General features: G+C 40.9%; 1 pseudogene; it reads right to left on the bottom strand.

Annotated features, from left to right (window-relative positions):
- Positions 1-12,031: 12,031 nt before the first annotated feature.
- LOC122435713 overlaps positions 12,032-21,597 on the bottom strand; it is a 35,636-nt pseudogene continuing 26,070 nt past the window's right edge.

A 21,597-nucleotide genomic window follows, 5' to 3' on the forward strand; every position in this document is an offset into this window, starting at 1 on the left:
TGTTTGTTCATTTATTATTTAGATGCCACATGAGTGAAATCGTATGGTATTTGTTTTTCTCTGCCTGACATATTTCACTTATCATAACACCCTCTAGACCCATCCATGTTTTTGCTTATGGTGAGATTTCACTCTTTTTTTTTAAAGCTGAGTAATTCATCACATGTGTGTGTTATACCACATCTTCTTTATCCATTCATGTATTGATGGACAGGTAGGTTGTTTCATATCTTGGCTATTGTAAATAATGTTTCAATGAACTCTAAAAGGGTGCATATATAATTTAAAGTTAGTCTTTTTTTTTCTTTGGAAAAATAACCAGAAGTGGAATTTCTGGATCATTCCATAGCTCTATTTTTAATTTTGGGGGAACTTCCATAATGTTTTCCATAGTGACTGCACCAACTTACATCCCCAGAAACAGTGCATGAGAGATCCCTTTTATTAACATCTTCCCCAACACTTGTTATTTCTTTTTTTTTTTTTTTTAACACTTGTTATTTCTTTTTGATAGTAGCCATTCTGACAGGTGAGGTGATATATCATCATGATTTTGATTTACATTTTCCTGGTGGTTAGTGGTGTTGAGCATCCTTTCATGTGTCCATTTGCCATCTGTATGTTGTCTTTTGGAAAAATGTCTATTCACGTTCTCTACCCATTTTAAAATCAGGTTGTTTCTGTTCTGCATGTTGAATTGTGTGATTTCTTTGTATATTTTGGATATTACCCTATGACATGTTGATCATTTGCAAATACCTTCTCCTGTTCAAATACCTTCTCCTGTACAATAGAATAGGAAAGACTAGAGATCTCTTCAAGAAAATTAGAGATGCCAAGGAAACATTTCATGCAAAGATGGGCTCAATAAAGAACAGAAATGGTAAGGACCTAACAAAAGTAGAAGATATTAAGAAGAGGTGGCAAGTATGCACAGAATAAATGTACAAAAAAGATCTTCATGACCCAGATAATCACGATGGTGTGATCACTTACCTAGAGCCAGACATCCTGGAATGTGAAGTTAAGTGGGCCTCAGGAAGTATCACTACGAGCAAAGCTAGTGGAGGTGATGGAATTCCAGTTGAGCTATTTCATATTTCAAATCCTAAAAGATGATGCTGTGAAAGTGCTGCACTCAATATGTCAACAAATTTGGAAAACTCAGCAGTGGCCACAGGACTGGAAATGGTCAGTTTTCATTCCAATCCCTAAGAAAGGGAATCCCAAATAATGCTCAAATGTCTGCACAATTGCACTCATCTTACATGCTAGTAAAGTAATGCTTAAAATTCTCCAAGTCAGGCTTCAGCAATATGTGAACCATGAACTTCCAGATGTTCAAGCTGGTTTTAGAAAAGGCAGAGGAACCAGAGATCAAATTGCCAACATCCGCTGGATCATGGAAAAAGCAACAGAGTTCCAGAAAACCATCTTATTTCTGCTTTATTGACTATGGAAAAGTCTTTGACTCTGTGGATCACAATAAACTGTGGAAAATTTTGAAGGAGATGGGAATACCAGGCCACCTGACCTGCCTCTTAAGAAACCTGCATGCAGGTCAGGAAGCAACAGTTAGAACTGGACAAGGAACAACATACTAGTTCCAAATAGAAAAAGGAGTATGTCAAGGCTGTATATTGTCACCCTGCTTATTTAACTTATATGCAGAGTACATCATGAGAAACGCTGGGCTGGATGAAGCACAAGCTGGAAATCAACATTGCTGAGAGAAATATCAATAACCTAAGATATGCAGATGACACCACCCTTATGGCAGAAAGTGAAGAACAACTAAAGACCTCTTGATGAAAGTGAAAGAGGAGAGTGAAAAAGTTGGCTTAAAGCTCAACATTCAGAAAACTAAGATCATGGCATCTGGTCCCATCACTTCATGGCAAATAGATGGGGAAACAGTGGAAACAGTGGCTGACATTATTTTTTTGGGCTCCAAAATCACTGCGAATGGTGATTACAGCCATGAAATTAAAAGATACTTACTCCTTGGTAGGAAAGTTATGACCAACCTAGACATCATATAGAAAAGCAGAGACATTACTTTGTCAACAAAGGTCTGTCAAGTCAAGGCTATGGTTTTTCCAGTAGTCATGTATGGATGTGAGAGTTGGACTATAAAGAAAGCTGTGTGCATAAGAATTGATGCTTTAGAACTGTTGTATTGGAGAAGACTCTTGAGAGTCCCTTGGACTGCAAGGAGATCCAACCAGTCCATCCTAAAGGAGATCAGTCCTGGGTGTTCACTGGAATGACTGATGTTGAAGCTGAAACTCCAATATTTTGGCCACCTGATGTGAAGAGCTGACTCATTTGAAAAGACCCTGATGCTGGGAAAGATTGAAAGCAGGAGGAGAAGGGGCTGACAGAGGATGAGATGGTTGGATGGCATCACTGACTCAAGGACATCAGTTTGGGTAAACTCTTGGAGTTGGTGAAGGAAAGGGGGGGTCTGGCATGCTGAGGTTCATGGGGTCGCAAAGAGTCAGACATAACTGAGCAACTGAACTGAACTGTTCAATAGTAAGCTGCCTGCTTGATGTCACAGAGCATACTGCTTATGTTTTTGAAGGATTTTTATGGTTTCAGGTCTTATGTTTAAGTCTTTAATCCACTTTGAGTTTATTTTTGTTTATAGTATGAGAAAGTAGTCCAGTTTAATTCTTTTGCATGTAACTGTCCAGTTTCCCAGCCCAATTTACTGAAAAGGCTATCTTTTTCCTATTGTATATTCTTGCCTCCTTTGTCATTGATTAATTTCCATAGAAGTGTGGGTTAATTTCTGGGCTGTCTGTTTAGTTCCACTGATATATGTGTCTGTTTTTGTGCCAGTACTATATTGATTTGGGCTTTCCTGGTGGGTTGGCTGGTAAAGAATCTGCCTGCCATAAGGGAGACCTGGGTTCGACACCTGGGTTGGGAAGATCCTCTGGAGAAGGTAACAGCTACCCACTGCAGTATTCTGGCCTGGAGAATTCCATGGACTGTATAGTCCATGGGGTCGCAAAGTCAGACATGACTGAGCAACCTTCACTCACTCAATCACTATATTGATTATTATAGCTTTGTAGTATTGTTTGAAGTCTCGGGTTGTGATATCTTCAGCTTCATTCTTCCTTCTCAAGTTTGTTTTGGCTACTCAGGATCTGTTTTATTTCCATACAAATTTTAGGATTGTTCTAACTCTGTGAAAAATGCCATTGGTATTTTGATAGGGATTGCATTGAATTTGTAGATTGTCTTACAATTAGTATTTCATTATAAAAATACTAATTCTTCAATTTATTGAGCATGGTATATCTTTCATATTGTTGGTGTCATATTCAGTTTCTTTTATCAGCATTACAGTTTTCCAAGTACAGGTGTTTTACCTCCTTGGTTAGATTTATTCCTAGGTATTTTATCCTTTTGATGCAGTTATGAGATTTTCTTAATTTCTCTTTCTGGTATGTTGTTATACAGAAATGCAACAGATTTCTGTATATCAATTTTGTGTCCTGCTACTATGTGTCTCCCTAAAGATTTATTGATTTCATCTTTTTAAAGAACCAGCTATTCCTTTCATACTTGTTTTGGACTCTATTTCTGCTCTGATCTTTATTCTTTCCCTCTACTAAATTTGGACTTTGTTCTTTTTCTAATTCTTTTCAGTGTAAGATTAGGTTTTTTATTTGAGATTTTTGTTTCCCTGGGTAGGCTTGTATTGCTATAAACTTCCTTAGAACTGCTTTTGTTGCATCTCATAGATTTTTGGATCATGTTTTTGTTTTCATTTCTCTCCAGGTATCTTTAAATATCCTCTTTGCTTTCTTCAGTGACCCATTGGTTGCTTAGTAGCATACTGTTTAGTCTCCACATGTTTGTGTTTTCACAGTTTTTTCCCTCATAGTTGATTTCTAGTATTCCCTCATAGTATTGTCAGAAGACATGCTTGATAAAATTTTAGTCTTATTAAATTCACTAAGATTGTTTTGTCACCTAGAGTGTGATCTACTCTGGAGAATGTTCCATGTGCACTTGAAAAGAATGTGTATTTTGTTTTTTGGATGGAATATATGTGTGTGTGTGTGTGTGTGTGTGTGTGTGTGTGTGTGTGTGTGTATGACACATTAGATCAGATTTACATTTATAAAAATACACATAAGTATCAATCTGATCCAAAGTACCATTTAAGGCCAGTGTTTTCTTATAGATTTTCTGTCTGGATGATCTGTCTGTTGATGTACTTGGATGTTTAAGTTCCTTGCTATTACTATCAATTTCTCCCTTTTCGTTTGTTAATGTGTAGTTTATGTATTTAGCTGCTTATAATGAATCCATGTATGTTTACAATGGTTATATCTTCTTGTTGGATTGATCCTTGATTCATTATATAATGTCTTTATCTCTTGTCACAGTCTTTGTTTTATAGGTATTGCTACCTCAGATGTCTTTTTGTTTCATTTGCATGGAATACCTTTTTCCATTCCCTCACTTTCAGTCTCTGTGTGTCTTTGAATTTGAAGTGAATCTCTTGTAGGCAGCATATTTGTGTGTTTTTTTTTTAAATCCATTCAGCCATTATGTCTTTTGTTTGGAATGTTTAGTGTATTTACATTAAAGTAATTATTGACAAATATGTACTTTTATTGACATTTTCTTTATTGTTTTCTGGTTGTTTTGTAGTTTCTTTTGGTTCTCCCTTTGTGGTTTGATGACTATTTTTAGTGTTATTTTTTATTTTTTTAAATCTTTTGTATGAGTGCATCTATTATAGATTTTTGGTTTGTGTTTTCCATGGGGTTTATAAATAAAACTATATATAAATAGGTCTTTCCTGGTGGCTAAGTTGGTAAAGAGTCTGCCTGCACTGTGGGGGACCCGGGTTCAATCCTTGGGTCAGGAAGAGCCCCTGGAGAAGGGAATGGCCACCCACTCCAATCTTCTTATCTGGAGAATTCCATGGACAGAGGAGCCTGGTGGGCTACAGTCCATGGGGTCACAAAGAGACACGACTGAGCGACTAACACTTTCACTATATATATATATATATATATATATATATGTGATTTGTTGATCTCTTTTGGTTGAACACATTTTGACAGCCTTGTATTTTTACTGACAGCCTTGTATTTTTAGTCCCCTCACTACACGTTTAATGCTTTTAACATCATATTATGTTTTTCTGTGTATTCTTTAACTACTTATTATGGAGATAAATAATGTCAACAGTTTTGTCTTTTAACCTTCCTACTAGTTTTATTATTTGATCTACTTTACTGTGTATTTGTTTCTACCAATGAGATCTTTCCCTTTCATAATTTTTATATTTCTAACTGTGGCCTTTTCTGCTTAGAGAAGTCTCTATAACATTTCTAATAAAGCTGGTTTTGTGATGCTAAACTTTTAGCTTTTGCTTATCGGTAAAGCTTTTGATCTTTCTTTCAAATTTGAGTGATAACCTTTGTGGTTATTCTTCATTGTAGGTTTTTTTGTTTCATCACTTTAAGTATGTTGTGCCACTTCCTTCTGTCATGCAGAATTTCTGCTGAAAAGTCAACTAATAGTCTTATGAGAGTTCCCTTGTATGTGATTAGTTGCTCTTCCCTTACTGCTTTTAAGATTTTTTCTTTCTTTTTCTGGACATTTTAATTACAGTGAGTGGATCTCTGTGAGTTCATCTTGTTTGGGACTTTGTGCTTCCTGAACCTGGATATCTGTTTTCTTTCCCAGCTGAGGGAAGTTTTCAGCTTTTATGTCTTTAACTAAACTGTGTGACCCCCTTTCTCTCTTTTATTCTAGGACCCCTATATTGCAAATGTTAGTTTGCTTGATGTTGTTCTTGAACTTTCTAACATTATCTTCACTTTTCAAAATTCTTTTATTTATTTCTTTTTTCTGTTCAGCTTGGGTTATTTTCACAACTCTGTCTTCTAGTTTGCTGGGCAGCTGTTCCTCTGTACAATCTACTGTTGCTTTCTTCCAGTGTATTTTTTATTTCAGTATTCTTCACACTGTTTGGTGGTTCTTCATATTTTTTCAGTTCAGTTGCTCACTTGTGTCCAACTCTTTGTGAACCCATGGACTGCAGCACGCCAGGCCTCCCTGTCCATCACCAACTCCTGGAGTTTACTCAAACTCACATTCATTGAGTCGGTGATGCCATTCAACCATCTCATCCTCTGTTGTCCCCTTCTCCTCGTGCCTTCAAGCTTTCCTAGCATCAGGGTCTTTTCAAATGAGTCAGTTCTTCACATCAGGTGGCCAAAGTATTGGAGTTTCAGCTTCAGCATCTGTCCTTCCACTGAACACTCAGGACTGATCTCCTTTAGGATGGACTGGTTGTATCTCCTTGCAGTCCAAGGGACTCTCAAGAGTCTTCTCCAACACCATAGTTCCAAAGCATCAATTCTAAAGCACCCAACTTTCTTTATAGTTCAAATCTCACATCCATACATGACTACTGGAAAAACCATATCCTTGACTAGATGGACCTTTGTTGGCAAAGTAATGTCTCTGCTTTTTAATACGATGTCTAGGTTGGTCATAACTTTCCTTTCAAGGAGCAAGTGTCTTTTAATTTCATGGCTGCAGTCACCATCTGCAGTGATTTTGGAGCCCCCAAAAATAAAGTCTGCCATTGTTTCCACTGTTTTCCTCATCTGTTTGCCATGAAGTGATGGAACCAGATGCCATGATCATAGTTTTTTGAATGTTGAGCTTTAAGCCAACTTTTTCACTCTCCTCTTTCACTTTCATCAAGAGGTTCTTTAGTTCTTCACTTTCTGCCATAAAGGTGGTGTCATCTGCATATCTGAGGTTATTGATATTTCTCTCAGCAATCTTGATTCCAGCTTGTACTCCATCCAGCCCAGCATTTCTCATGATGTACTCTGCATATAAGTTAAATAAGCAGGGTGACAATATATAGCCTTGATGTACTCCTTTCCCTATTTGGAACGAGTCCATTGTTCTATGTCCAGTTCCAACTGTTGCTTCTTGACCTGCATACAGATTTCTCAAGAAGCAGTTAAGGTGGTCTGATATTCCCATCTCCTTCAGAATTTTCCAGAGTTTGGTGTGGTCCACACAGTCAAAGGCCTTGGCATAGTCAATAAAGCAGAAATAGATGTTTTTCTGGAACTCTGTTGCTTTTCCCATGATCCAGCAGATGTTGGCAATTTGATCTCTGGTTCCTCTGCCTTTTCTAAAACGAGCTTGAACATCTGGAATTTCACAGTTCATGTATTCTTGAAGCCTGGCTTGGAGAATTTTGAGCATTACTTTACTAGCGTGTGAGAGGAGTGCAATTGTGCAGTAGTTTGAGCATTCTTTGGCATTGCCTTTCTTTGGGATTGGAATGAAAACTGACCTTTTCCAGTCCTGTGGCCACTGCTGAGTTTTCCAAATTTGTTGACATATTGAGTGCAGCACTTTTACAGCATCATCTTTTAGGATTTGGAATAGCTCAGTTGGAATTCCATCACTTCTACTAGCTTTGTTTGTAGTGATGCTTCCTAAGGCCTCTTGACTTCACATTCCAGGATGTCTGGCTCTAGGTGACTGATCACACCATCATGATCATCTGTGTCATGAAGATCTTTTTTGGTGCAGTTCTTCTGTGTATTCTTGCTACCTCTTCTTAATATCTTCTGCTTCTGTTAGGTCCGTATCATTTCTGTCCTTTATTGAGCCCATCTTTGCACGAAATGTTCCCTTGGTATCTCTAATTTTCTTGAAGAGATCTCTAGTCTTTTCCATTTTATTGTTTTCCTCTATTTCTTTGCACTGATCACTGAGGAAGTCTCTCTTATCTCTCCTTGCTATTCTTTGGAACTTTGCATTCAAATGGGTATATCTTTCCTTTTCTCCTTTGTTTTTTGCTTCTCTTCTTTTCATAGCTATTTGTAAGGCCTCCTCAGACAGCCATTTTGCTTTTTTGCATTTCTTTTTCGTGGAGATGGTCTTGATCCCTGTCTCCTGTACAATGTCACGAACCTCTGTCCATAGTTCATCAGGCACTGTGTCTATCAGATCTAGTCCCTTAAATCTATTTCCCACTTCCACTGTATAATCATAATGGATTTGATTTAGGTCATATGAATGGTCTAGTGGTTTTCCCTACTTTCTTCAATTTAAGTCTGAATTTGGCAATAAGGAGTTCATGATCTGAGCCACAGTCAGCTCCCAGTGTTGTTTTTGCTGACTGTATAGAGCTTCTCCATCTTTGGCTGCAAAGAATATAATCAGTCTGATTTTGGTGTTGACCATCTGATGATGTCCATGTGCAGAGTCTTCTCTTGTGTTGTTGGAAGAGGGTGCTTGCTATGATCAATGTGTTCTTTTGGCAAAACTATATGAACCTTTGCCCTGCTGCATTCCGTACTCCAAGGCCAAATTTGCCTGTTACTCCAGGTGTTTCTTGACTTCCTACTTTTGCATTATATTTTCTAACTCTCTCTTAAACTTCTTACTGTTTTTGTTCTTCTCCTAAGTTCACTGAGCAACTTTATTATCATAACCTCAAACTCTTTATTGAGTATATTGCTTATCTTCCGTTTGCTTAGTTCTTCTGTGGTTTTATCTTTTTCCTTCATTTGGAGAATATTTGTCTGTTTCCTAATTGTATCCAATTCTCTGAGAATATATTCTTACATATTATGTTTTGTGATCTTGGAGAGTGGCCTTCTGTAGGAGACCTTCTAGGAGGTACAGCTTCTGGTCACCAGAGGTGTATGCTCTAGGGATGCAGCCTATGTTGGCTTCATGGGCCCCTCTCTTGTGAATGGATCTACTAGTCTGGGTGCACTGGTAGGTGGGGCTGTACCCTGGACCAGTTGGCTTCCAGGCCCTGCCTCGTGTGCAGGACGTTGGCCCACTGGTGGATGGAGATGGGTCCTGGAATGCTTGCTGCTTTTCCTGGGTTGTCCCTGAACTGGTGCCACCTGGCTGGTGGATGGGCAATCTTCCTGGGCTCATATGTTAGAGAGGGGGCTCTGAATTGGTGCTTATTAGGATCAGTATCCTTGTGGTAGAGTAGGTCCCCCAAATGGCTGCTACCAGGATCTGTGTCCCCAGGGACATGTCTCAGTTGTCTTCTGACCAAGATCAGCAGGTAGGTCTGGCCCAGGCTCCTTTTGAATTACTATTTCTGTCCTGGGTCTCGGAGATTTTGTATATTACGTTTTGGAGCAGAATCTCTATTTCCTAAAGCCTCCTGACTCTCCTGTATACAATCACCACTGATCTTCAAAGCCAGATGTTCCTGGGGGCTTGTCTTGCCGGTGCTAGACCCCCTTGATTTGGAGAGCCTGATAAGGGACTCAGACTCCTCACTCTTGGGGAGAACCTCTGTAGTTGTGACTATCCTCCCATTTGTGGGTCACCTCCCTGGTTGTTGGGTCTTGATGATACCATGTTTCTACCCCTCCTGCCTGCCTTGTTGTGGTTTCTTTATATCTTTAGTTGTGCAAAGTCTTCTGTTAGTATTCAGAGCTTTCTCATTGATAGTTGCTCTGTAAATAATTGTAATTTTGGTGTGCTTGTGGGAGGGCATAAATTCAGATCTTTCTTCTCCACCATCTTGGCCCTGTAATGCATTTTAACAACAGATCTGTTGAAATGTAATTTGACCTAAACAATATCATTGCACATTTAAAGCATACTGTTCAAGTTTTGAAATATGGATATATCTTTGACACTGTCACCACAATCAGGATGATGAGTATATCTAATATTTTCAAAAGTTTCCTCATGCCCCTTTGTAATTAATCCATACTTTCCTTCCCCTGATTTTTATTTTTTTTTTTAGCTGCACTGCACAGATTGTGGGACCTTAGTTCCCAAACCAAGGATAGAACTGTGCGCCTGGCAGTGAAAGCACCAAGTCCTAACCACTGGACCACAGGACATCAATTTGAGAAATTTCTTTTCTAACTTAGGGACTTTAATGCTATAAATTTCTCTCTGGGTACTGCTTTGTTGGTAACTCCAAACTTGGATAGGTTGTATTTTCATTTGGTTAAATTTTTTTTTAATTTCGCTATTGATTTCTTCCTTGACCCATGGATTTCAAATAGTCAAACAAAGTGTATTTATTTCCTAGACATTAGAGAATTTCCAGGAATATTTCTGTTACCTATTTATAGCAATGCCATTGTAGACAGGAATGTAATTTTTATGATTTGAAACCTTTGAAATTTATCAAAGACTTGTTTTTTTCATTTATTATGTATTTTATTTTCATATAAATTAACATCCTAGAAAAATTAAAATAGAAACACTAAATACAGTATTGCACATAGCAATCTCTGTTAAATGCCCCATTATGTCATTGAAGTTCATATACACATGGAGGGACTCAAGGAGACAGGAAGATGGCAGAACAACAGTCTGAGAGCCACTAGTGTGTCTGTGCACATCAACTACAGACTGAAAGGTAAGGACAGTATTTTACATAAATAGAAACATAGTTACAATTCAGATTTTCATTTTAAGTTGCCTCCATAATTGGTTTGCAATAGCAACAGATTCTCCCCTTTATTCATAACCATACCCCAACACATATCATTTTTAAAAATCTATTAATGTTAGACACAGCCATCACAGTGCTTCAGGAGTGACTTGAAGAGAACCCCAATCAAGTCACAGTACTCAGGCAGGTGGGTTTAATGAACAAGTCCTAGGTAGATATCAATCCATCTAAAAGTTACTCTTTTTTTTTTTTTTTTTTTGCCAACAGTTAGTCATGTTTGGCAATTTTATGAGGATTATTTAAAAGCACTGTGTCATTTTCTTTGAGAAGGGCAATGGTAAAAGTTAGAGAGGCACAACTTTTGTTTAATTGACCTTTGCTGCAGACTGGCTTTATGTAGGTCCTAAAGGACACGGTTGATAAAGGCCCTCATTTAACTTAAAATTATGATTCCTGCCTATATTAAATGATGTATAGAAAGGGTTTTCCTTTTGCTATATTTTTTTTTCCTATTCATTGTGTGATGAGTTAAAAAAAATAAATGATAATCTTCTTTCACAAATATATAGTTACAGAGACCAACCCAAGAGCTGGGAAAGCCTTATCTATGACATATATAAATGGTACCTCAATTTTAAAATAGAAAATTTATATGTAGATGTGAAACTGATACAAACAAGTCACTAGAAATATCACGTTAACCATAAATATAAATGTAGTAACGTGGAGTACTGGTCGTCAGGAGAAAGAGTGTTTCGCTGTAACAGGGAATATTCTCACAACAGTAAGTTGGAGGTTACTGTTTAGCATGTTCAGAATTAATGCAGATACTGCCTCTTACACATGCTGTTTTGGTCTATTGGTAAAATACCATAAACTTTTACAAAAAGAAAAGGTGTCACATTCTCCACTGACCTACTGCTTTTGCATTTTTATATGAATACAGTGTAGAATTCAACAATCAGTAAACTGGAAAACATAAAGATTATGCAAGAAGCCAAGAAGAAACGTGATCAAAATGATGACTTTCCTTCCTGCCCTCAGGCCAGCTGAATTCTGTGGAAGCAGCTGCAGTGACTCATTTTTGTTCTGCTTTTCATTGGTCAGGTTTTCATGCTTATTTTTGCTTTTTGCTTAGCCTTGGTCTTTGTGATGGTGTCAGAAATGGGTTTCTTCCTTTCCTTGACAGTAGATTTAGAAAACAATTCCTCAAATTCATGAAAATTTATGGATGGCTCTTCATTTTTTTCCCAAATAAGTGAAGCGCTGGAGTCTCTTCTACTGTGCAGCTGAATTCTTGTCCAAAATAGAGGCTTCATCAGCTGACAGGGCTCTACTGGCTGCTTCCTACTCCCTTTTTCCTGGTTCATCCCAAATCCAAACAAGCCACGAGGCAATGGAGGAGGAAGAAAGTCACACACCTGAGGTGTCAGTAAAGTGCTAGTTCCAACTTGTCGTGGGAGAGGAAGGCCTGATCCAGGAGCCGGTGGCGGGGGAGGGGTTAGAGGAGGTGGAATCCCCACACCTGGAGGAGGAGGAGAAGGTGGGGCAGGAGGTATTCCTTCACTGGGAAGAGGTGGGGGAGGAGGAATTCCCACTCTGGGAAGACGGTGGTAGGGGGTATTCCCACCCCTGGAAGAGGAGAGGGAGGAGGAATTCCCAACCTGGGAAGAGGGGTGACAGGATGAATTCCCGCCTCGTGAAGAGGGGGGGGCGGGAGGAATTCCCACCCCAGGAAGAGGAGGGGTGGGAGGAATTCCCACCCTGGGAAGAAGGGGGGCGGGAGGAATTCCCATCCCGGGAAGAGGGGGGTGGGGGGTGTTCCCATCCCTGGAAGAGGAGGGGGCGGGAGGAATTCCCACCCTGGGAAGAGGGGGGATGGCGGGAGGAATTCCTACTCTGGGGAGAGGGGGGATGGGAGGAATTCTTACCCTGGGAAGAGGTGGGGGAGGAATTATTCCCATGGTGGGAAGAGGGGGGGCGGGAAGAATTCCCACTCCAGGCAAAGGTGGAGGAGGGGGTGGCAGCATCTCTGGACCTAGAGAAGGAGGAGGTGAGAGGCCTGCTGGGCTGGGCAGTGCAGGCCCAGGTGCACCGGGGGTCAGGGGTGCTGGGGAAGCCTCGGCACCCAGGCCAGACATCAGAGGGGAGTTCTCTGGAGGCAGAGGTGGTGCAATGGGGATGTCACAGCCGTTTCTAGAGGAGGGGAAAGCAGAGTGCTCATGGCTGGTTTCAAACCTAGTATGAAGAGGAGGATGGGAAGGCTGGGACCTGGCCTGTCCGTGACTGTCAGACCAGGGGAGGGATGCAGGTGGTGGAGGCTGGAGGGACGGGTGTGCATCAAGCTGAATTGATATTCGCCTTGGAGACATGACCAAAGAGATTTCTGAGCAGAACTTGGTCTGAGGTCCTGAAGGCATGGGCAGCCCCACTAATTTCTCCATGTGCAGTCAGGGGTGGGGGGCCCACCGGCAGGGTCCTCCCAGGAGGAGGTGCCAGCGCACCACCCTCTTCCATTGGGGACATCTGGATGGACTCAGCCTGTACAATCCATTTATATCCGACATCATTTTTGTCCCACCTGAGGGCTTCCAGACTTGCCTCTAGAGCGGGGTATTGCTTCTCCAGCTTAGCTGTCCTGGTCTTCAGATCCTCGATGGTCTGCTCCAGCCACTGGATAACAGTGGCCTGACCCTCAGACCATGTCGCACACTTCTTGTGTCAGCATCCTTAGGCCTGTGTTCTTTATCAGGAGGTTTAGATGGTGGCTAAGCAGCTGGGACTCTCTTGGGAAACTGCCCTTGGATATAATCCAGTGAGTGTGTGGGTTGACGAACTGCAGCCCAGGTGTAAAGTTGATCTTGTCCTGTATTCTTGGTCCTTTCTTGTGGCTCAGCTGGTAAAGAATCCACTCAGTGCAGAGGTCAAAGTCTCCTAACACACCAGCAAACACAGATGCTGCTAGCCTGTCAAAGACTTGTTTTATGGTCCTTAATGTGATCTGTCTTGGTAACTGTTCCACATGCATGTGAAAAGAATTTGTATTTGCCTGTTGAGTGGCGTGCTCTATAAATAGCAGCTTGTTGAAATTGGTTGGCAGTGTTAAAATATATGTTAATTATCTACCTACTTGCTCTATCAATTGTTGCACGAGAGAGGTGTTGGAATCTTCAGCTACAATTGTGGATTTGTCTCTGTCTCTGCATTTCTTTCAGTCTGTTTCACATACAGATCATCCTCAGCCTATGATAGGGTTATATCCCAATAAACCCACTCTAAATTGACAATGCCAAGTCAAATGCACTTAACACATCTAACCTACTGAACATTATATATTTCCATCCATGGGCTTCCCTGGTGGTGCAGATGGTAAAGAATCCGCCTGCCATGCGGGAAACCCAAGTTCAATCCCTGGGTCAGGAAGTTCCCCTGGAGAAAGGAATGGCAACCCACTTCAATATTCCTGCCTAGAGAATCCCATGAACAAAGGAGCCTGGCGGGCTACAGTCCATGGAGTCACAGAGTCGGACATGACTGAATGACTAACACACATATATACATATTTGTATCCTTTTACTTCTAACTTATTTAGATATGAAATGTGTTTCTGATAGGCGGCATATAGTTGGATCTTGCTTTTGTGTTCAATCTGACAATCTTTCCCTTCTAATTCAGGTATTTACACCATTTACACATAATGTGAATATTGATGTGGTTAGCTTCAAATCTGTCATCTTGCTATCTATTTTCCATTTGTCCTATCTGTTCTCTGTTCCCATTTCCTCTTTGTCTGCATTGTTTTGGATGAATTGAATATTTTTACAATTATATTCATTTCCTTTGTTAGCTTATTAGCTATATTTCTGTTTTATTTTTGTGGTTGCTTTAGGGTTTAGAGTACATGTCTTTAATCAGAGTCTACCTTCAAGTTATACTACTTCATGTATAGTATGAGAACTTTATAATAGTTTACTTCGATTTCTCCCATCCCAACCTTTGTGCTTTCATTGTCATACATTTTACTTTCACACATGATATAAACTTATAACGGACTATTAAAATAAGGTACTATATTTTAAAGAGATTTTTTAACCTAACTTAGAGATTTTTTAAAATAAAAAATATTCCATATGTCTACCCAGATAGTTACATTTTCATTGTTTTTTTTTCCTTTGTTTAGATCTAGATTTTCATCTGGCATCATTTTCCATTTTCCTGACACTGACTACTAGTAGGGTTCTGTCAGTCCCAAAGAAGGCACCTGGGGATGAGGAATAAATAATGATTGTTGCACACATAAAAATCTAGGCTTGGTTTCAGGGTTAATGACCTTTAGGGATGGATCATAACCTTTACTCAGGAGGGGTAGAAAGTCTGAATTCTGTTCATAGGGGTCCAGATGTGATTACCTTCATGAAACAAAGGAAAGAGCAATGGATGGTTATGAGAGAAATAAGTCTGTAAGGCTATCTGACATGACCCATTTGGGAAGTATTCATCCAATTCAAACATGGCAAAATAATTCTGAGCAGTGTAATGGGTAAGTTTGTGTAAATTCAGCCAGCTGATCAGTATGTATATTTGTGGTATATGGTATGGTATGGGGGGCTTCCCAGGTGGCTCAGATGGTAAAGAATCTGCCTGCAATGCAGGAGACCTAGGTTCAATTCCTGGGTCGGGAAGATCCCCTGGAGAAGAGAATGACAACTCACTCCAGTATTATTGCCTGGAAAATCCCATGGACTGAGGAGCCTGGTGGGCTACAGTCCATGGGGTCTCAAAGAGTTGGACATGACAGTGACTGAGCATGCATGGTATGGTGTGGAAGAGGACAGGAGAATAAAAAGCAAGGTCTCTGCTAACCTCCTACATGTTATTGTAATAATCCATATTGTAGCTGATGAGGTTCTACTATGGTACTGGCAATGGAAAACAATGAAATTAATATAAAGAAGATAGAATCAAAAGAACTTAGTGACTAATGTGATGTGAGGGAAAGGAACAGAAGACTAGGATGTTTTTGAACATCCAAGAAATATATGTGTATGCTCAAATTTCAAGTAAGTCATTTCAATTTAAGTCTTTTATAACAGTAATGGTCTTCCCAAAGCCCTCAGCTTCCAGTGTGGCTACTTGAAGTCATCAGGTTGAAATCATATCTTTGACTTTTCCATAGAGGCAGCGTTATCTCCAATTTTCATTCTATACTCAGTATTAGGATCACTACCTTCTTGTTGGACTTTTGCTTCCCTTGTGGCTCAGCTTGTAAAGAACCTGCCTGCAATGTGGGAGACCTGGGTGTGATCCCTGGGTTGGGAAGATCCCTTGGAGAAGGGAACGGCTACCCACTCCAGTATTGTGGCCTGGAGAATTCCATGGACTGTATAGTCCTTGTTGCAAAGAGTTAGACACGACTGAGTGACTGTAGTTTAAGTTTTGGACTTATGACTATTCACAAAAAGAACTATATTGTTGGATTGGTTATATAAGGCCAATGGGATGACAGTAGAACTACATGGCAGTTTGGGGGAACCTTTCTTAAAAGAAACTTGGCATGTTCTCTTTACTGTCTTTCTTCTTCCTCTCATCCTCTTTCAATTCCTGGATAAATGTGAGGTGGTGGAGGACTTGATGGATTACAGCCACAGTGAGTTTTAGATTGCCCATCTCCAGATTTTCATGTGACAAATAAATGAACTATTTAGTATGAACCACAGGTGTTTTTGGGGTCCAAATTACAGCCAAACTTAGTTTTTAGTTGATACATCTAGGTTACTGTATATTAAGAACAGTCAGCACACTTTTCTATCTTGTCTAAATTAAAAAACAAAAACATTGGCCTATAAAAAGAAAGACACTTTCTCAGTTATGCCCATTAAATCATTTCAGTCATGTCTGACTCTTTGCAACCACATGGACTGTAGCCCACCAGGCTTCTCTGTTGATTCTCCTGGCAAGAATACTGGAGTGGGTTGCCATTTCCTCCTCCAGGGATCTTCCCAACCCAGGGATCGAACCCAAGGCTCTTATGTTTCCTGAATTGGCAGGCAGGTCCTTTACCACTAGTGCCACCTGGGAAGCAGTTATGCTCAGCTATGCTCCCATGTAAATACACTCTCCACCTCATGAAAACTGGAAAAAGAGAGACTTTTAGGCTTTTTCAATAGTATGTGCTTTTAATCTACTAGTGATCCACCAGAATGAACTCAGAGAAGGTGTTAAGTGACTTGTTGAAATAATATGTGAACCTAGTGGGAGACCTGGGTTCAATCCCTGGGTTGGGAAGATCCCTTGGAGATGGAAAAGTCTACCCACTCCAGTGTTCTGGCCTGGGGGATTCCATGGATTGTTTAGTCCATGGGATCCCAAAGAATCAGACATGACTGAGCGACTTTTACTTTTCAGAGAATAGGGGGTATAGGGGAGGGTTTGTTGCTGTAATGGGATGAACATTATGGGAGAAAACTGATTCCCCTACTTAGTGTATTAGTTTTCTATTGAAGCAAGTGGCAGGTAGAATAATGGACCCCAAAAATGTTAATATCCTAACACCCAGAATCTATGAACACATTACCTGTCACAGTGAAAGGGACTTTGAAGATATGATTAAGGATTTTGAGGAGGTAATTCCAGTTTATTTTGGTAGGCCCAGGGGAACCACAAGGATCTGGATAAGACAAAGGTGGGAAGGTCTGAGTCAGAGTAGGAGATGTGATGAAAGAAGTAAAGATCAGAGACTTGAAAAGTGGAGAAAAGGGCCATGAGCCAAGGAATGCAAGTGGCCACTGGAAGCTGGCAAAAAACAAGGGTACTGCTTCTCCCCTAGGACTTTCATAAGAAATGAAGTCCTGCCAGCACCTTGATTTAGGATTTCTACCTTCTGAGTTGTCAGGATAATGTGTGTTTTAAATCACTGTTTGTGGTGATACGTTACAGCAGTGATAGGAAACCTCTATACTGTGTAACGAATTACCACAGAGCTCATGACTTAAAACAGCACACATTTCTTATCACAGTTTCTACAGGTCACAAGTTTGGGCATGGCTTCAGTAGTTCTGCCAAGTGTCTCATGAGGCTGTAATAAAGGCCAGCTGTGTTCTCATCTGAAATCCTGACTGGGAGACACCATTTCTAAGACTATTGTTTGTTTTGTTGGTAGACTTCAGCTTGCAGCTGTGGAATTTGGGTTTCCATTTTCTTGCTGGTATCTGATAGACATTGAACTCTATGCCCTCTTGGGTATAAACCAGAGGCTGCTTTCAGCAGCTGGAGCCCATCTGTAGTTGCTCATCACATGGCCCTCTCAGTCGGACTTTTGTACATGTCCGTGTGGGTATGTGTATGTTGGATCCCAGGAGTGATATTCGGTCCCCATTGCTGTATAGCTATAATGTTGCTAGGTTGTGTCCAACTCTTTGTGACCCCATAGATTATAGCCTGCCAGGCTCCTCTGTCCATGGAATTCTCCAGGCAAGAATACTGGAGTGGGTAGCGATTTCCTTCTCCAGGAGATCTTCCAGACCCAGAGATCGAACCCAGATCTCCTGCCCTGCAGGCAGATTCTCTGCTGATGGAGCTACCAGTGCCTGTAACTATAATGTAGCCTAATCCTAAGTGTGACAGACTTTGCTGTATTCTGTTACTTAGAAACAAATCGGGGGTCTCACCCACACTCAGTGGGAGGGTATTATATAGGGTGGGAACTTGGGGTCCACTCTAAGGCCTGATGGCCACATCTCATGTTAAAAAATCACAATAATTCATCAGACCTATTTGCTGCTGTTTAGTGAGATTTAGAATCCAGATTTGAATCCAGATTTGAGCTTGGCAGAAGTGGGAAGCGAAAGTCCATGAGAACTTACGTATGTTCCTCAAAATACTCATGCTACAATGTTCATAGCAACTCTCGTTGACAGCTGAAAATTGGGAAACTACCCAAATTCCTCTCAGCAGTGGAATGGACCAGTAAGTTAGTATTACTTCGAATGAATAATATATGGGCTTCCCTTGTGGCTCAGCTGGTAAAGAATCGGCCTGCAATGTGGGAGATCTGGGTTTGATGAATATACAATTAACAGAAATGAGAAGGAAGATTCTAAAACTGTATTCAATCATTTGAATTAGCAGTTATGATGTAATAGTGAGCAAAAGAAACTAGACCCAGGAGGGCATACAGGAGAGTTCAGTTCAGTCGCTTAGTCGTGTCCGACTCTTTGCAACCCCATGAATGGCCTCCCTGTCCATCACCAGCTCCTGGAGTTTACTCAAACTCCTGTCCATCAAGTTGGAGATGCCATCCAGCCATCTCATCCTCTGTCGTCCCCTTCTCCTCCTGCCCCCGACCCCTCCCAGCATCAGGGTCTTTTCCAATGAGTCAACTCTTCGCATGAGGTGGCCAAAGTACTGGAGTTTCAGCTTCAGCATCAGTCCTTCCAATGAACACCCAGGACTGATCTCCTTTAGGATAGACTGGTTGGATCTCCTTGCGGGTCCAAGGGACTCTCAAGAGTCTTCTCCAACACCACAGTTCAAAAGCATCAATTTTTCAGTGCTCAGCTTTCTTCACAGCCCAACTCTCACATCCATACATGACCACTGGAAAAACCATAGCCTTGACTAGACGGACCTTTGTTGGCAAAGTAATGTCTCTGCTTTTTAATATGCTATCTAGGTTGGTCATAACTTTCCTTCCAAGAAATAAATATCTTTTAATTTCATGGCTGCAGTCACCATCTGCAGTGATTTTGGAGCCCCAAAAAATAGTCTGACACTGCTTCCACTGTTTCCCCATCTATTTCACAAGAAGTGATGGGACCAGATGCCATGATCTTAGTTTTGTGAATCAAATACCAAAACATGAAACTAATCTGTGCTGGCAAAAGTCAGCATAGTCATAACTTTGGGTGATAGCTGACTACAGGGGAGCTGGGGTGTTTCTGAGTTGCTAGCAATGTTTCCGTTTTTTATCTGTGTGTCGGTTACATGGAGGTGTTTAGTTTGTGAAAATTCACCTGGCTGGATGCCTATGACTTGCACATTATCCTCTCTATATATTATGCCTCAATTAAAAGCTTCCCTTGGGACTTCCCTAGTGGCCCAGTGGTTAATCTGCACTTCCCCTGAAGTGGGCACGGGTTTGATTCCTAGTCTGGGAACTAAGATCTTGCATACCAGGCAGTGTGGTGAAAATACATAAATAAACAATTAAAAAAGTTTCTCTTATATCCCGCCCCCCCCCAACAAAAGAAAAAAGAAAAGGTTTTGAGAAGTGGAATCCAGTAAGAGGTGTGAGAATGCCCTAAGGGCAGCCCAGGGCTGTAGCAGAGGGAACTGGCCAATTTGTTCAGGAACAGAACCTGGGATTACAACCTGGGGTGGGCTCCCCAAGCCCTGTATTCAACCTCCAATGGAGGGACCTTGAGGGTGCTGATGTTTACTGCTCCCCTCTGTTACCAAGGGCCTTTGTAAAAGGAAACTTGTACAGATGAGCAAAACAGACCCTCACCCCTAGAGGTCCCTGATAGACTAGTGGTATGGCTTCAAGGAGCCTTCTGTGCCTATGAGAAACCTATCTTGGCTGTGTTCCTGAGTGGCCTGTCTTTTTGTGAGCTCACCATAATCTCTCAGCTGATGCTCGGGGAGAGCAGCAGGGTCTAAAATGAGAACACGAGCTCACAAAGGCTTTCTGAGGCAATTAGGTGCCCCGATGGAGCATTCTGGTTTGTGACTTCAAGTCACAGGCTTTATCTTGGCCTTGGCAGACCTTTTATTTACTTTTCGGACTCTGCTTTCCACTGGAGTCCAGAGGAAGCAGCAAGAAGATGGCACAAAGCCAGAGTCCTCCATGAGCGAGCTCTTTATCTTCCTTCTACAGAAGCTCTGTGCAGAAAGAGCAACTCAGGCTGTCCCTTAAGCAGCTTCATTGTCAAAGGCTCAATAGAACTCTCCTTCTGAACAAAGGGAGATACATTTCTTTATCTCTCTAATTAATGCTTAGACTTAAGAGGAAAAAAAAAAAAAAAAAGCTTGTGTTCAGTCTGCAGCCTCAAGGATGAACTACCTGAAAAAAAGAGTATTCTTCTTTGAAAGGAAAAAAAAAAAGTTGATGCCGACTCTGCTGTATGGATTTTCACATCAGTCAGGGAACTTGATAAATAGAGATTCAGAAAAAAAAAAAAATTCCAGGGGGTGTATTCTGCCCCAACCTGGACATTCCGGCTCCGATGCCCATTATCTAGCAGTCTAATGGGTTGAAATGGAGCAAAAATTGCAGATCACTGGGAGCTATGCTAAATGTGTGCTGCACCAACCACTGTTTAATATGTGCAGTGCTTTCTGTCTTCACAGTTACGCATTTTCTAGGCTTGTGCCAAAAGACCAATCATCAAAACATATACTGCTGGTGGGGAGTAGAAACAAGTATAGAATGCATTCAAACTTTCTGTCTTCCTGATCAATTCCAAATTGACCCTGCTGGCTTAGGGAACTGTATGCATGGATCTGCTAAAGCTTATCTCCCTGAATCTTTCTCTCCCCCTTCCATCCCTCCCACCACATTGTGCCCCTACTCTCTTTGTTCCTTTTTGTCTTCTTGTCTGTCTCCTCCCTGCTTCCTTCTGGGTGCTTGGACCATGGTGTCTTCCTTGCCACATTTCCACATGTGATCATTTGAATATCTTGCAAGAGTCACAAAACAAGTGAAAATCAGACTATGGCAAGACTAAATAATTGGGATTTTCTTTTTATTTTTCCATGAGTAAAATATATTTGGCTGCTCTGGGTCTTAGGTGCAACGTGTGTGATGGTTAATTGTGGTATGCAGAATCTTTAGTTGCAGCATGTGGCATCTAGTTCCCCAACCAGCATTGGGAGTGTGGAGTCTTAACCAGTGGACCACCAGGGAATTCCCGGGATTTAATCTTGATGAAACAGCTCTCAAAATAGTTGATCAAAAAGACATGGGATCTTTCATCTTTGTAATATGCATGGCCAGAGAATGTTCTAGAAATCGAAGAGCTGTGGGCTTGTATTATGTACATACTGTAAAGCTTATCTCTCAACTATGAGTGAGACTGTGAACATGGAATGGTAAGTACAGAAGGAAAAGAAGCCAGGTAGCAGAACAGATG

The sequence above is a fragment of the Cervus canadensis genome, chromosome X, assembly GCF_019320065.1.
Source record: "Cervus canadensis isolate Bull #8, Minnesota chromosome X, ASM1932006v1, whole genome shotgun sequence".
NCBI classification, from domain to species: Eukaryota; Metazoa; Chordata; class Mammalia; order Artiodactyla; family Cervidae; genus Cervus; species Cervus canadensis.